The sequence below is a fragment of the Haemaphysalis longicornis genome, unplaced genomic scaffold (genome assembly GCF_048455015.1).
Source record: "Haemaphysalis longicornis isolate Haplotype H1 unplaced genomic scaffold, Haemaphysalis longicornis Haplotype H1 scaffold_8, whole genome shotgun sequence".
NCBI lineage: Eukaryota > Metazoa > Arthropoda > Arachnida > Ixodida > Ixodidae > Haemaphysalis > Haemaphysalis longicornis.
Genome location: NW_027526445.1, coordinates 85,921,167 through 85,938,500, shown reverse-complemented (window position 1 = coordinate 85,938,500; position 17,334 = coordinate 85,921,167). Strand labels below are relative to the sequence as shown.

Here is a 17,334-nt window from a genome sequence, read left to right as displayed (position 1 = left end):
CGTCGTCACTCGAGTGATAAAAAAATCTGCAGAGTACAAGAAACGTGTATTCTACAGTATAGTATCATAAAAATGTATAAACTACAAGAAAGGGTTTGATTAGGTTAACACCTCGGGTAGCCTGGTAGAATTGAAAGACCAAAGGGATAGAGCAGAGCTACGTAGGAATCCTAGACGACATATAGAAAAGATTTACGGAAAGGGCAATGCTACAAAATCAAAGGGACAAAATCCGAGCCCTTCCCAAGCAGCACAAGCATGTACGGCTAAGCATGAGCTGTCCATCGCTGGCCGCGTAATTCCTACTCGGCCGTTGCTCCATCAGAGTGTAAAGCCCGTACTCAAAAGCGGGCCTTGGCCGTGTGCTGAAAGTTCCCTCGTGTAAGCTGAACAGCTGCTCACCTTTGACCAAAGCATCGCCAATGGGCGTACAACCGCCCTTCGGCCGCCAGACTTTGCCGTCGTCTTGCCGTTCTTTTATTGGCCGGCGGCCATTCAACCTTTAACAACCCACGGCCATTCAACTTTTACAGACGACGGCTATTCATCCTTGCTTGGGGGCCAGCTGTTAAACCACAGCCGCTCAGCCATGGTTGAACTTTAGCAATGCAACATACTCATCCGGCCGTTCCACTGCAGTAGGCATATTAATTGTGGTGTTGCAGCTTTCATCCAGCCCTAGAATGAGTATAGTCCAGCTGTTTCTACAGCGAAGTGCAGAATTTAAAACCTCGTAGCAGCAATCATTCGTGCTTTTAACTAAACAATTAAATTCAGTAACTGACAAAGACTTGATGACAAAATGTGGTGCAGATTTATTTTCTCAATTGCTGCTCCTACAGTGATGCTGCTTCCATTTGATGCAACCGCTACTATGGTCATGGACAGAGTTCCAAAGGAAACCACAGCTGCCATGCTCAGGAGCACCTGCAGCACAAAACAAAAAGAAAAAAATGGACAAGTTACAACTCTACACAGCTCCCACTGTCACCAAACTAGAAAGGCAGTTCGAGGCACCTACAGATATTTACACTGCTAATGTGTAATGTATCTTGCTTTAAAGGGAACCTACAACACTCTTGGAACAGTGGAAGTAAACCTGCATGACATTTAGATTACACTGCCAGGAATACCTTAGCCAAATATTACACGTGCACGTGAGGTGGTAGGCCCGCAAATCACTGCGAAACACACAGAAACATCAACCGCACCCTCTTCAATTTTTCTCATTATGCGCCATGACCTAAACAACGTCAATACGGCCATGGCTGTAGTATTTGCTGTTGCTGGTCAACTTCGCGGCTTATTTCTTGCATTTCCTGTTCGTCGTCGCTGTGTACCAACCTCTTCTAAGAGTCAACCTGTACGTAGAATTTCGGGGGTTCTGTGGTGTTTTGAGTGCGCCAGGAGTTTCAGTGACCAACTAAATAGTCCCCGTACAACGAAATCACTCGACCACAAACGTTCATTACTGTGAAAACACCCTACCAGACTGAGAACGCGCTTGCGACTAGGCCGCGATGCCTGCTTTTTTTGGCACAAGACGGGAAATCGACCCCTCCACGTTGCGGCGAAAAAAAAAGAAAATTCATGGCCTATGATATAGGGAAGGCCCACAAACATTACACCGTACGCCGAACACCACTCAAGGTGAGAGCGCACACCTTTCGCGAGTTCAGCCGAGGTGCTCCTGAACTACAGATTGGTTAAAGAAATAGTTTCCAAAGAAACAGAAACCGAGAAAGCATTAAGAAAGACTTTCAGCCAGAAATCCGATAAAAATGAAAACGGGAAAACGCTTTTATTGCAAAGCTGAGACTTTCAAACTATTCCCGTGTTTCCTTTTTTTTCTCAAGGGAAGTTTTAGCTCCGAAAAGTTGAGCAGTCGCATATTGTATTTTGCCTTGTTCAAAGTGGCCCTGCTATGGAAGTCACACGATAAAGCGGTGAAACCGCCCAGCCGATAGGTTTTCTTAAAAATAGGCGCTTAGATTTACGCAAAGGCGACCTCTACAGTGAGGTTATGCGCCCAGGGGGACATATAAATAGGCAGTATTTTTCGATTTCGGAGGCTTAATTAACTAAAATTGACTCATTACTTTTTAGTGGCTACAGTAACCAGACATATTGGGAAGTTCGACGCAATCATGTTTCTAGGCAGTGTCAATTGGCAGAATTGTTCTGGTGCATCCGTAGTCCGAGATACCAAACGGCGAAGTTTAATAGCCGTTCGCATGATTACGCGTGCAAGACAGTCTGCACCGGCGCGAAGCTCCTCCCTTCTGTGACGTGCCTGGTGTGTACGGTGTTTAGTTCGTCAAAGGGGTGGAGGAACAGGAAAAAGTGATAACTGGCCCCCATTCATTCCTGGCTGGCGGTATGGCAATCTCCAGTACTCGGAACCGCTATCGAAACACAGAACAAAAGGGAGGAGCTATGTGCCGGTCTTGACTTCTAGCTTGCGTAATCATGGGAACCGCAATTAAACTTCGACGTTTCATATATCGCACTACGAATGCGCTAGAAGAACTCTGACAATTAAAACTGCGTAGAAACACGATTTCGTATAAATTACCTATACAAACATGCCTGGTTACTGCAGCCACTTAAAAGGTACTTAATCAATTTTAGTTAGTTTAACCACCTAAATCAATGATTACCTCCTAATTATGTGTATCCCCCTGGGAGCATAACCTCACTGTAGAGGTGGTCTTCGAGGAAAACTAAGCGCCTATTTAGAAAAAAACATGTCCACTTAACTTTGACCACCCTGTATAAACAGAGCTCGTGCGATAAAAACCTCCATACGGTACAAAACACCTCCATTCCTCACGATGTCATCAAGATCACCGGCAATTGTTTCAGACTTCCGAGCCCCCTCCGCTGCGCCTACCACCTGTCCATCAGCAACGCTAGACATATCGAGCGTCGTCAGCATCAGTAAATTGAATTTAGTTTCCGCGAACAACACCGGGAGACTGAAGCCGAAGCGGGAAATCCAGCAGTGACACGTTTCTGCACCGAACCTTAGTCGAGCAAGAAAATGGCCAGCAAAAATGAACTTACCGACTTTCTTTGTCCGGCCACTGGAAAACGCCGCCGTTCATCGATCGCTTGCAGCAGCATTTCAGCTGCTCAAAGGCAAGTAAGATATCCACAAAGCGGGAACACATGCCACAACACAAGACTGAAAATGTGCCTTGGCAAATATACCACTAGCAAGCCATTTTTTTGTCTTCACTATCCATTATCTTTGAATTAGTGTATTCGATTAATATTTTGTGTCCTCGTTCATTTGTCCATGAGCGCACATGTATATAAGCACACTGTTCGGTGGCTGGGCGCGTGTCCACGCATGACGTTCGGAATTCCGGTGATTGGGCACGGGCGGTGCTAGACTTGCGACAGACGTCAGCGTTCACCTTTCGAAGAGCAGGAGCGACGCGGCTGCCGTGTGGAGAGCGCCGGCGTGGGGACGCAGGCAACAGGCAAGGGCAACGGGCGGTAATTCTCTGGGGTGGTTTATTCTCCAAACCACCCTCGCGCGGACCGGATAACGTACGTTTCCAAAACAACTTTTGAACAACGGCTGCCTACGAAACACGAGTACTCTAGAACTGGACAACTGCCATTCATCATGTGTGCCCCTGCAAGCGAACAAAGCGGTCGCCTGGTGGCCGTGCACAAGCTGGTTATCTTTTGTAAAACCGCTTTCAAGCAACAAGCAGGTGGCGGGAAACCTGCGGCATGTCTTTTTATTGAACGTTGCTGGAGCAAGTGCCATTCATCGCCGATGGTTGATACGCAAGATAACTTCTGAGTAACTTTCGCCGAGGGGAAACCGTGTTGATGGTTAACTAGCGAATGCTGACCAACTTAAGAACATTGGCTGCCGAAAACGTGAGCAGAGGATGGTGGCCGTATTCAAACCGTTTATCTTACGTTCAACGCTGGCCAGTTTGTTGCCGATGGTTGATACGCAAGATAACTTCTGAGTAACTTTCGCCGAGGGGAAACCGTGTTGATGGTTAACTAGCGAATGCTGACCAACTTAAAAACATTGGCTGCCGAAAACGTGAGCAGAGGATGGTGGCCGTATTCAAACCGTTTATCTTACGTTCAACGCTGGCCAGTTTGTTGCCGATGGCCGAGCATTCCGTTGAACAGCCGTAGGTTGGCCGCTGAAGAATCGGACTTGCTGTGCTGCCTGGGTTAAGTGCGCACGATAGGGAGACACCATTTCACCAAAGCTTTTCACAGCTTTTCTGGAGGGAGTATTTAGGAAGCTTTACTATGAAAACACGGGATCAGAGATAAACGGAGAATACTGGAGCTATTTGAGGTTTGCAAATGACAAAGAGTTGCATAGTGAGTCTGCAAATACCTGTAAAAATGCTTGGGGAAGTAATTTAGACATCAGAGCCGCACAGCAAAAGGTTAATGGGAATAAAAGTAATCATTAATACACATGCCGAAACCGTCCTGTTCAGAATTTGTGCCGAAATTCTAGAACAAGTAGGACTATATAACTGCCGTGGTCAGGTCGCCTGCGCTGATCCCCACAATGGGAAAGAGATCTCCAAAATATAGAAAAACAACCGACCTCTATGACTAAAAAGGCAAAGGTATAACCATTACGTCCTTCCGGCGATGACATATGGAGCGTAAACTCGGTGCCTTACTAAACAACTTAAAAGTAAACTTAGCTCGGCTCCGCCGACCATGGAGAAAGAGAGATAGAGAAAAAAATTTAATGAGCTCAAATTTGAGAGTGGTACCCTAGTCCGGGAATCCATGCGTTACCCTCGCCGCCTTGGCCGGTGTCACCAGGAGAGTCTGGTCCCCCGGTTGACAGCTGGTCAACGGTGTCTCCCATAGCTCAGAAAAGGAACGGGTAGAGATGGGTGGTAGGGCTGGGTTGTGAGCACATTCCACAATTATGTGCTGGAGGGTACCTAGATGTGAAGAGAAGGAATGACGTTGAGGGACCGAAAACAAGCTTCTTGGATCAGAGAACCGAAAAAGTACAATATTTCACACTTTAAATATATTAAAAGAAATGGACTTGGGCTGCATTCGTAATTAGGCCTAATGACAACCAGTGGACTGTGAGGGTGACATACTGGACTCCGAGAAGTTGGTCTAGGATGGGGAGATGCTTACGCGATAGGGAAACGGAATGAGGAAGTTTGCAGGCAAAGAATACACTCCAGCGGAGCGAGCCACCAGATGTTGTAGATCTATGTGAGAGATTTTCGACCCGCATTAGACCTAGCGAACTGGTGTTGTCGTTGTTGTTGCTGCTGATGGTGATGATGATGATGATGATGATGACGGCGACGATGATGATGATGATTGTGGGGGTGGTGGACTCACAGGCCGGCAGTACGCATATCGCCATTACCCAGGACAGACGACTACATCAAAGTGGCTAGCGCGTATATTGCGCCAACTGTAGCAGTTGTTTCTTCTTTGTAATATAGATTGCTTATTTTTGCTACCCATGGTTCCTGCCGCTTCTGTCCTGCCACCACTGAACGTGCTTTGTAAACTTTTCGTACTTACCCCATCCCGCGCTAAGGTTTGCATAACATCGTCATGGACGCAGAGGTTGAGGATACGTGAGTGGCGCCGCGCTATCCCAGCTCCGGCGCGATCATATCTCGTCCACGTCTCCTTTCGCAATTATATAACCTGAGATATGGTAGTTAAAACCAGCCGAGACAAGATGTGTCGGTACAAGTGGAGGATATCGTGTATCAAGCCGTTTCATCTGACGTGGCCCCAACAGCCTTGCACGCTGCCTTGAGGCTGAAACATCGCTTACGCGCGTACAGGGATCACCTTGCACAGTCAGGGACTTCTCTTCGTTTATTCACATTGCATTGTTTATTCCCATCTCAATGCCCACATAAACGAGGCGTCTGCCAGTAAGTGTTACCCTCGTCCGGGGTGTGCTGTGGCAAGACGCATGGCCCGACAGTCCCCCATGTGTACAATTCCCAAAACAGATGACGACGAAGTGGTTGGCGCGTACATTACGGGGCCTCCCGCGTGGCCGCTTCGTAAATAACGCAAATAGATCGCTCATCATTATCTATCATCGTTCCTCTCACTTTATTACTGCCGCCACTTAACAACATTATAATCATCCTTCCAAGACGGCGAAGGGTACGGGACAAGCCGTTTGAACGACAGTGTAGACTGAAATGCGAGACCATTGCTCGCGGGAACGCCGAGATTGCAATTTTGGGAGAGAGCAAGGCGGGGCCTTCCTGTGCACAGGGGACGCATGGGGGCGGGGAGGATGGCCATGGGGTGTACTGGTCGGCAATGAGCGGGATGCGCAGGCAATGGGCGCCTCCTTTTCTCCAAGCGGCACGGCAGGCTGGTGCACGAACGCTAGACAGCACCGTCACCAAAGGTTTTCTGTGGCGGTTGGAGGGCAGATGTTACAGGAACAACGAATGATAATGATGACCGATCTGATTACATTATGTACAAGGATGTTCTGTTTTGGGTCATGGCACTGCAGGGCATTGTCGATCAATGATACCCGTGATGATATTGCAACGAAAAGAAAAGGAACGGGAAAGTGGAACGTACCGAATGGGCATCCTATACGCCTCGAGCGCTGCCTGTAGAGGCGCCGCTGAAATTCCCCTGACGGCCCGCTTCGAAACCAGTCGCCGGACGCTTCAGAACGTTCCCCACTGTGGCTGCTGCTTTTGGGAAACGTTCACGACACAGTTTTACGTTTCTACTCATTGGAAATAGATATTTATGTGGAGCAGTCCCTCTGTTCGCATATAGGGTGTATTTACGAGAGCGTTACTATTTCTGGCGCGATCTCAGTGTGCTACATTCGGTCTGTATAAGTGCCAGGTGTGGGTCGCACGCCTTCTTCGCGATGCCGGCTTATGCATGTAGCTGATTAACCCCACTGCCCTTAAATGTACTGTCAGTGTGTCCGTAATCAGCATTTCCTCGGATGTCATGCTACGGCTATACACAACGATGGGAATCGGTTTTGTGTGCTTGAAAAATCTAACGGAGCACGCATACTTGACAGCACGCCAAATGCGCTTGCGGGTGCCATACCTCAGGTATTGATCACTGCTCTTGACAAACCAGTATGGCATATATTTCACAAACATTCCACGAAATAAATATGGTGGATAATAAAAAATCATGGCCATGGACCAGCTCACGATAGGTTGGGTTGTCTGGGTCGAGGAGGGCTTATAGAGTGATCCGCGTCCACGAAGAAACGCTTCTTCGAAGAATCGCCATATGACACAGGGAGCCTGAAGAAACTAGCACGAAAGAAATTCAGTGGGCCTGATCAGATACTGCACTCTTCCAACGGCACCTCGTATCGTTCGTGAACTGCCAACGTGGCACTTCAAAAAATGCGTCCAGCGAGTGACTAGCTACTCGTGCAAGTCGAAAAACAAAAATAAAGGGAACGCGCAGCTTGTGTGTGTGATTACAAAATGTTTATTGCTTGATTTCGCTCCGCATTCGGGCAAAACTTTAGTTAGGCTACCCCTTTCTCCCAGCACCCCATGTCCTGCGAAATACCAGCTGCATTTCGCATCTAGTGGAGTCTGGCGAGTCCTCCCTGGCGGAAGTTCAAACGCACCTATTTAGCATTTTGTAAGCTGCACTGGGTTTCTCATTTCCGTACGAGATATTCTGTTTCTTTCCGTCTTGCAGGCAATCGTTATTGCGTGGTTTCATTAACTTTGCTTTGTTCTTGATATGAGGCATCATTGTGCTCAGAATAAACGGCGCCGAGCCTTGCACAATGCGCCTTATTTTCTGAAGGCTTATATTCCCATAAAATGCCCAAGAGGTTGTCTGGTGCAGTGAAAGACGATTATAACGAACCAGGATAGGGCTAATTATGCTACATATCGAACAAAAAAGATCAGTTACTAAAATACACACGAAACATATTTCTTATAACGAAGTTCACATCTGATATATCTCAACTCGGTGCGCCTAGAATTGCCGCCAAAATGAATGGTCTCTGAGCGGCGATCGAGATGTTGATTGGCTGCGATGGAGATTTTGATCCTCCCATGAAACGACGTGACTCCCGTCACTTTCCGTAACTTTTAACGACGCGACTGACTCACAATAAACCCTCCCCGTCAGCGAGTCCGGACCAAGATGGAAGCATCGGCGAGCTATGGGAAGAGCCGCCAACGTCCCCTATGTTTGCTGAAAGGAGTGCCCTCCGAGGATTTCCCCAGTGTCGACGACGATGTTGCCAGCATTGTGAGCCCCTCCGACGCCGACACCGTCGCCGATGCCATGGCTGCTGGCTTAGCTGGACGCACCAAAGAGGCGGGGATTTCGCGAGCGGAAGCCTTCCGAAGCATAATGAAGTGCATCAGGCAGTCAATGTGCTCCACCAATGTTGCTTCAATATTGAAGGACACGAACTGCAACTGATGCAAATGATGTGTCATGTGGGAATGCTGTGCTAGTTGACGCCACCAAAATGAAAGTGAAAACAAGATACACTGCTTTTTTGGAAAAGTAGGTAGTTAGAGTGAAAAGAAGCTGTATTGTTTGCAATAAAGGTAGGTGTCTGTATGGCAATGGCATACTTTAGTATGTTCTTTTCTGAATGCGGGGATGGCACAGGGAGGCGGTGGGGTAGGGGTAGGGGAGTCCAGGGTACTGCGAACTCGTAAAAAAAAGTAGTTATGGGTGGGTTCGGGTATTTCGAATTATTGGATATTTCGAACTTATCGTGGCGCATATGGCAGTTCTCGATAACCGCTTTTGGCTGTATTTGATTGATTGATTCATTGTGGGGTTTAACGCGCCGACGCAACGCAGGCGATGAGGCGCGCCGTAGTGGAGGGCTCCGGATTAATTTTGACCACCTGGGGATCTTTAACGTGCGCCGAAATCTCGCCAACACGCGCGTTTTTGCTTTTCGCCTCCATCAGAAAAGCGGCCGCCGCGGCCGGGAATCGAACCCGCGACCGCTTTTGACTGTATTGGGTAATCGCGTGCGCGGGACAGATTTTTCCACAACGTATATATTCGAAGCAAATCCGCATTCGTTGTGCGTGCTTCAAGACGGAACCACCCTGTCACTGTGCCAGCATTACGTTTCAACGAGGCAACAATAGAATTTACTCGTGCCTGGCGTGTTCGGATGTGACAGTGGGGATGGGCTGCTGCTGTCGCTGACGTTTGTAAGAGCGGCCAGAAAGCGCGCAGAACAGCGTTCCCGGAAAATTTTGTTGGCGTTCAAGCACTGTACAAATCCTTAGCCGTTTTGTGAAGCGTTTTCTGGAGCTGTTTTTGCTTTTCGGCGCAATAAACAAGTTGTTTATTGGGCCTAATGGCAAAAAGATGCGAACCAGGACCAAAACCTTGTATGAGCCCCTATCCGCCACGCAGCGCTCATCCCGCAAAAGCCGCGGAGAAGCTGCGGTAGGTGGCGCAGCCATCGCGAAGCTCGAGGTGTAAACGGACAGATGATGAGGATTGGTGGCGCGGGTATAGAGGGTGCCGCGATGGCCGAATTTTAAATAAACGGTATCACCTTTCGTAAATTCGTCACAGCAGCTTCTCCAAAATGGTTCCTATCGTTCCTCGTGCCGCCATGTAAAAATATTATAAGTATTGTTTTTCACTTCGTATTTTATTTGCTGGGATAAGATCGCTGAACGGTGTATCTTGGCGATGGGTCTGCCGCACAGACAGGGAGGGTTTATTACCGTACCCACATTTATCAGTAATTTCAGGGCTTCCGTCTTGACGTCACTACATGTTCAATTTCAATTACAAATATTTTATCTCCTTCACGGGAACTACGTAAATGAAAGTTTGGTGAACTTCGTTTAAACTTTTTTGTCTAAACGTTTCCTAGAAGTACGGAATGTGTCACCACGCGTTTTAAACGAAACAATAGCTCCGCATACAAAAAACGAACACATGCAAAGAAGTGAAGTCCCAAATAAAAGGAAAACCTAGCGGTTTTTACTACGTGAAGAAAAAGGGAGGATCACAACGAAAGTAGAATAACGAAAAATGCTGATTTTTACTAAGAAAGAAACCAGGAGCAGGAAAGTTCAACCACGAAGCAGTGTTAACAAAGTGGGATTTCCGAAAAGTCGGAATTTTGGAAACGCGAGTTCCAATGGGTAACAAACGATGCCTGCTAAACATGGTGTATGCTATAAACATAAAAACAACTAACTCATGAGGTACAATATACATACCAAGGTCACTTTCCGCTGGGTTCTGTTAAAGTAAAGATTGTCGTCCCGATAAAAATGTATAGTGTATATTGAACAAAGTGTTTAAATTATGAAGTTTTCTTTTGTGGCCCAACGAGTGCTGTTGCGCCAGTGAAGTAGAGTTAGCATGATATTCAATATGTGCTATTCCTATTCAGTTTGTGTTTTTAAAGCAAGGTTAAATATAATAGCCACACATAAGGCTTCCCTGGTGTTCTGGCAGATAAAAACAAGCTGTGCCATCAAATGACTCTCCGACAATTAAAACAATGAAATTTGGATACTTGTATGGGTAGCTGCGCCCCTGGAAGAAATAAAATAAATGGGGTGTAGCTTAAATAAAAATTTCAGAAGAAACAGTTTATATGCAGTTTCGAACAGAATGAGATGACCGTATAGGTGGTCCAAAAATGTGCAGTGGCCTAATTGCCTATTCGAGGATGTACATAGCGTGAGCTAATGTTGAGTTGGTTATTCTTAGCTTTCCTAGTCGTATAGGATTAGCTCGATTATTATGATAAGTGTTGCTTCAATGACAGGCACACACGGTATACTCAGTATGTGACAGATTCGTATTTATCAAGCGGCTGCGGCGCAGCGCCACCAATCGCCCGAGAACTAAGCTGGTTCCACAGGGGCACGCCGGTGTTGCTGCGACACACGAGCCATCGGTTCCACACCCGGCCTCCCCTCCCATTGTAATAAATTGGAACGTTCCGCGCGTTCGGCGAAGAGGATAAGCGCATGGGGATTGTGAGAGACGCCGTGTAGCGAGCAACGTTCTGCGCGCCGTGCGAAGGCACTGCCCCTCACGCATGCGCAGCACGGCTGTCTAGGAGCCATGCGAAACTGCTCAACCTCTGCCAGTGTAGATCACTCTAGAAAAGCCGGCAGCTTTCGGACATACAGCCGAACCGCGTTAATTTTTTTCGTTTAATTCGAACTTCGCGTTTATTTTACCTGACCCTGCCCTACCCCCAAAGTTATGTGAATTGACGTTATTAGACCTTCTTTAATTTCGGGCCAATTGTCGCGGCCCTTAAGGTTCGACTTAAGCAGGTTCGGCTGTTGTTATTCCGCGTGTGTGTGGCGCATCCAGATGTCTGAGAACGGCACCCATACTGTTTTGAACAGTGTAATCAATTACGTTTCGTGAGCACTTCACAACACCGCTCATGACCACACAACAGTTGCCCTTTTTTTTTGAAAACGATTACGATGGGTAAAAATTAACACAAAGAGTTGTAATTCGTTGTGAGTTGCCGAATACAGCAGTGCAGAAAATGGTTGGTTACAATATTGAATTTTCTTTAATTATTACCACTGACTTTACGGCCACAGTAACTATTACAACCCTACCTTGGCTAGCGCTAATCACATCAAAATTGCGCAAAAGATCTGAATGAGAAAAACTGCAAAGGAAGTTCTTTCATTTGTTCTTTATTTCAACGTAAAGCACATGCAGCTCACGGTGTACGAACGGGGGCAGCGCCGATAGAGTTTTATAAAATGATGTGGCCTGGTATGGAATGTTTTATTAAGAAATAGAATTTGAGGAATTATGCTCATCCCGTAAACGAAATTAAGGTTACGAGAGGGAGACGTGCAGGCCTAGAAGCTTGCACAGTACTTCGGTTTGTGTTCATCACAAGTAAATGTGGTGCTACGCACGCAATAAAAATTTGGCGCACTTGCACTATTGGGGCCAGGATGGAGAAACAGCGGGCTGGCGGCCTTCTCTTTTCGCCGAGACCAGAGTGCATCACCATCGTAGTCATCATCATAATCATCATCAACATCATTATCAACAACAGCAACAACAATAACAGCCCACTAAATCCAGAGCAGGACTAAGGCCTCGCAACTGACCCCCCACCGCTCCAGTAAGACGCCGCTCGAGCCATTCTTTGCAACCGAATTTTCTTATTTCGTCCCGCCATCCAGCATTTACCCTTCGTCTTTTCTAGACACGTCTTTCGGTTTCCACTCTGTCACCCTGGTAGTCCACCGATTGTCATTTCGCAAAATTTCACCGCTAGACCAAGTACATTTCCTTTTCCCTGTTTGATCTATGACACCTTCTTTTCTAGTTGGTTCTCTGATCTAGGGAGCTCAGGAAGCTCGTGTCTTGTTTTTAAGCGTTCCTCTGATTAATATTCGTTTCATGGCCCATTGAGAACACCTAAGTTTGATTTCAAGTGGTTTAGTAAGGCGCCATGTTTCCGCACCACGCGTCATCACCTAGCATTTGTTTCTGAACTTAACACTCCTTCACTCCTTCTGAACTTAACTGCTTCACTGCCACGATCGGATTGCTGCGTCCGCAGGCTTTCATATGACTCCCAAGGTGGACCGCGTTATCTCGTGCTACAACCAACCCCCAACTCTAAAACCAACGTTGCCCTACTAGCCCAAATAAATGCTATGTGCATGGGATGCGAATATCGTGTCGATCGGATAGACACCTGTTTCATAACGCGAGGGAGACAGGTTAGATTCCGAACACGGGAGACGTATTTATTCTTCCCTAATTGGCTGCACATGCAGTGCTTGCTGCCGCTGCTAACCCGTAATCCTCGGAAGTTTGGGGTAGTAGAGTTGTTGTTCGCCGGTTTCACGCTGTTTATGTGCTGAGTTCGAGGCAGTATCGGGGCCTCCCTGACCACATCTTTAATTCTTCGTGGTTTTTTGGTGCGACGGAAGGATTTGTCTTGAGTGTGAACCGATTGCCTTATAAAAGGAGTGAACAGAGGCAGACCACTTCCTTCTTGCTGAACATACGTTGATTGCGCAGTGTTGCGTAAGTTTGCTGAAATAAGTTGAGGGCACATTTTGAGTCAGGGTACTGCAAAATAAGTTGTTCGTAGCCACTGTACTGTATGGCGAATATTCATCACCCTTTACTTGGTTTTGTTTGTTTCCGCGTTCAAGTATATCAAGCGTATAAATCCAATAAAGATTAGTTTATCCCCTACTTCAGGTGCCATGCTCGGGTAAATTATTTCGGCACAAAACGTTCAAGATTTCAATTGTTGTATCAAACGGTACTTGAACTCATTTGGCCCTAGCGCCCGAAAATAGTTTTTCTGGGTCCGAACAGAAACTTGTGAGGGCAAATACGACTACATCAGCTCTTGGGCCTCCCGAGGTCAATTTAAATGGGGTAAGTGTACCCCAGCAACAACAAAAAAAAAAAACACTTAATTTGGGTTGCGTGAATCAGGGCTACGCTCGGTAAGGAAACGAAGGGCTTATACAGGACGTGGCTAGACCACAGACATTGGAAAACGCAGAGAGGCAGGAGGCCTGAGCAGTATTTTGTCACGGTTGCCCTGTAAGCCTACTGCTTCAATGAAATAAGTGGAGACATTGCAAATATTTGTAATCCCTAAACAAAGGACAGTCTTATGCCTTATTTATTGCTCAGTTCTACATGCGGAAGTTGCTAATATGCGCGATGTTCAGCTCATTTGAGTAGAGTGGAAGTTAAAATAAGGAATAGATGAACCGGCCTTCGACATACTCCAAAAAGGAAAAACCACAGAACAGTAAACAAAAAAAAAATGCGCATCCGATGTTTGAAGTTGTGTCTCTTTTCTGGTAAGTTCTTCAGTGCACACCTGGCGTATGCCTGTAAAGCGATCCTATGGAGAGGGTTCCCGTGAGTTCCCGTTTCTAAGAGACACACTATTGAAACCAGTGTAGATCAGCACATGACTGGTGTTTCTCTAGTTTTCCAGTTAACTTTATGCTCGCTAATATTATAATATGCAGTAAGAACAAATTTGTCCTGCAGACATTTCACCCTACCGTGCCTTACAGGTTAAAATGCTGATATTCTGGACTTTTGTTCGAGTTGTACATTTTGAGATTAGATGGAACTGCTCACTCTTAGTGGTATATCATTGTAAACAATGCAAAGAAGGAAGGAAGAAAACTTAATAAGGAAAGGATGGCCCGAAGCCGCAGGGGAAGGAGGAAACAATGTAAATTATGATTAGAGCTTTGGGTCACCCCTCAGGAGAGCCTCTAAATACCAACAAAATCGTTATACCATTCAGTTTCACTGTGAGAACAGCGTCCTTTTGTGAACAATATAAAACTTTCTTCTTCAACCGTGAGCACAATGAGCGCTAACCTCACCGCGAGTACAACCGTCAGGGTGGCTATTAAATTTTAAAAATAACCTTTAGGTTCACCCGTGAATTCACGCGCACGGTGGAATATGTAGAAGCATTCCTAATCGGTAGTGCATGCTTTATGTGCGAGAAGAAAATAACTGTTAGCTACAAATGAAGTACCTTTGAAGTAAGCGCAGTATTTCGATTTGAGAGTTTGCCTGGGCGCACGCGCGTCTACTGCTAGCGTACGTGATTTTAATTCCTAATTTTGAACCCAGGCTTACGATGGCCAGTTTTTCATTTCAACGATAGTTCAAAAAAATGAACAATTTTTGGTGCTCCTGTCTGATTTGTTATATCGAGATTTGACTATATTTTGCAATAAAAATGCCTGGCGAAGTTTTCTCCCAACACAAAACAATGGTAATTTATCACCTTCGGTCTGTCAGCTGCCTCCACTGTCCGCGGCTGAGGAAACTGCTCAAGTCGAAGTTCACGCAATCCCTTTTTGTTCTCTCGTACTGGGTATACGACCACGTGGCGCAGCGATTAAATATCGCCGGCCTGCTTTAATTGCATGAGGAGCTCGGTAACTGCCACGCTGTCAACACAGTTCCTTATGCTCCCAAAGATAGTCTGCTGCAAAACACCACGAACTAGTCACATGGAGTAACACATGATCAGAAGCATTAAAGATAAAATTCACTGGAGAAAGAAGCCCAACAAAAGGGAAGATTTGACATATTTAAAGGGTCCATGCAGAGAAAATACAACTTTGGTTAACTTTAAAGAGTTAGGCTGCAGTACCTACTCAACTCCATTCCGGCCACGAAAGACGTTTTTTAAGCGATAAAAACGCAAGAAATTCTTAAGAACTTTCAAATTTCACGCCACATTGATGTGTTATCGCGCCTAGTGACGTCATATGGGCCAGCACTAAAAACATAATTTTCAGTGTGTTAGATGCACGTTAGCATTCGAGTGATTCGATCAAACTGAACTAGCGGTCCCACTACAATCGTCCAGTCATGTGTCCTGGCGATTGATTGGTTCGGCCGCCGGCAATCGCCCAAACAAGATTCGGTGACGTCATAGAAACGTTGCTGGAAACCGGCTAGCGAGTCACCACAGCTTCACACGTTTTTTTAATATCTCCGTTATTTTTCGAAAGTTTGCGATGAATTCGGTACCATTTTTATCAGGACAAAGCAGCCTTTATAATAAACCAAACTTGTATTTTGTCTTCATGGCTCCTTTAATGGAAGGTTTTGCACAATCAAACTGGCAGCTAAAAATTATTTAATGCGATGTAAAAGCAGTGTAATCGTTCATTGCTGGTGAGTAATTTGGGTGCGCCCGGTGGGCCAAGTGTAGTAAGAAGACGATAATTTTTCGCGTGGTTGCAACAGGTGTCCAGCGTGGGGTAAGTAGCGGTGAAAGGATGAAGGAATGGTAACCAGTGTCAGGTTCTGATTCCTGTTAATATGTTATGACTCCAAAAGGTATCAGAAATAAAGGCTCATACTGTAGTGTATGCAGCTTATTAGTTCGATACCGAGTAGCAGCTAACTTATCAGCTTATGAGTTTTGATTCAAAAGATGTGGGAAACACTGACTTCCGGCGCTTTCCCCATTCCTCGCCACCCGCCGCCGGGGCAAGAAGGGGGGGGGGGGGCGTTCCCCTTTCTTTTACGGCGGCCGCAACCTCTCCCCGCCGCGGCGCAGGCGGGAAGCTGCCATAGGCTCGGGAGCCCGCGTGGTTGAAACGCCGGGAGCTCGCGTGGTGTCTTACGCAGGAGTACTGGCTAGGTCACCCAGGAGAACTCCACGATATCCCACAAAGTATTGGAGGCACCGGTTGCTGCACCGTATGGCTATTCTATGCTGAATCACATATATGCCACTGACCAGATAACTGACACACCCATGGACCATACCGGGTATTCCCAATTTTTGTAAGCCCTGTAGAAACTCTATGTTTAAATTCACAGCACAGTTTTAGAGTGACTGTAAAAGATGAGATTGTAGGTGTATTTTCATAGCTACATTTTAAGTCCGAAATCAGATCTGTACGACCAGGATAGGTGTTCAGGATTCTGGCACAGGCAATCCCCTCGGGTAGTGTGTAATACAAACAGCAGAGAATTGGGGTTTTGCTCTTCAACGCTTAAGTGCTCTCGATATTTTTAATTTTTATTTTTTCGCGAGTTGCTCACGTTGCGCAGGCGCACGTAGAAGTCTCAACGACGCCAAACGCTCCCAACAAAATTCACGCTTACGTACAGTCCGTTCTTTCCTTGATGTTTATTGAGAACGCTATCGAACCAAGTTGGAGCCTAAACAGCTCGGCTGGTGCAATCACGTGTACGAAACAACCTTTCTCCAAATGGGATACCAAGTACATGTAACTGGTGCATTTATATAGTACTTCTCCTTCTAATTTTGACACAGCGTTGTTTTGCTATTGCGCGGTAGGGATGCTAAAGTTCTAATCCGCTGACTTCGACCAGAAACACATATCGTTCTTGGTGATCCCCTAACGACTCTATTAAATAAAACATTGAGCAGATGCACGGTCTTTGTGACTGTGGCGGTTGAATACGGCTTACCGTATTCTATCTTTAACCATTACCCCAAACAAGAAGGAATCCAAAAATTTCAAGAATTTTAGCATCAGCTAGAATTTTGTTTTGTGTTTATCTACGGATCTTTCAGTTGTTTTCAGTGGCTCTCCGTAGAGTGGGTTCTTCAACGGGTTGATATATTATAACACGTGGCTTCATGGGGCAAATTTATGCCTATGGTTGGAAATTCATCAGTAACGTTTAAAACACGCTCTTGCTTCCTTTTGTTTCAGGAGCGATCCTTCTGTCCGCAATACTCGTCTTATTAACAAGCCTTGGTAAGTTTTTTAGATGTTCATCAGCATACCATCTTGAATA

General features: G+C 46.1%; 1 long non-coding RNA gene across 1 annotated transcript in view; it reads left to right on the top strand.

The window, feature by feature from the left end:
- Positions 1 to 17,334, top strand: part of LOC144149139 (uncharacterized) — a 44,787-nt gene that overhangs the window by 12,522 nt on the left and 14,931 nt on the right. Inside the window, exon 2 of the long non-coding RNA XR_013318198.1 lies at positions 17,250 to 17,294. This is a non-coding gene — a long non-coding RNA (uncharacterized LOC144149139). The remainder of the gene's footprint in view (positions 1 to 17,249; positions 17,295 to 17,334) is intronic.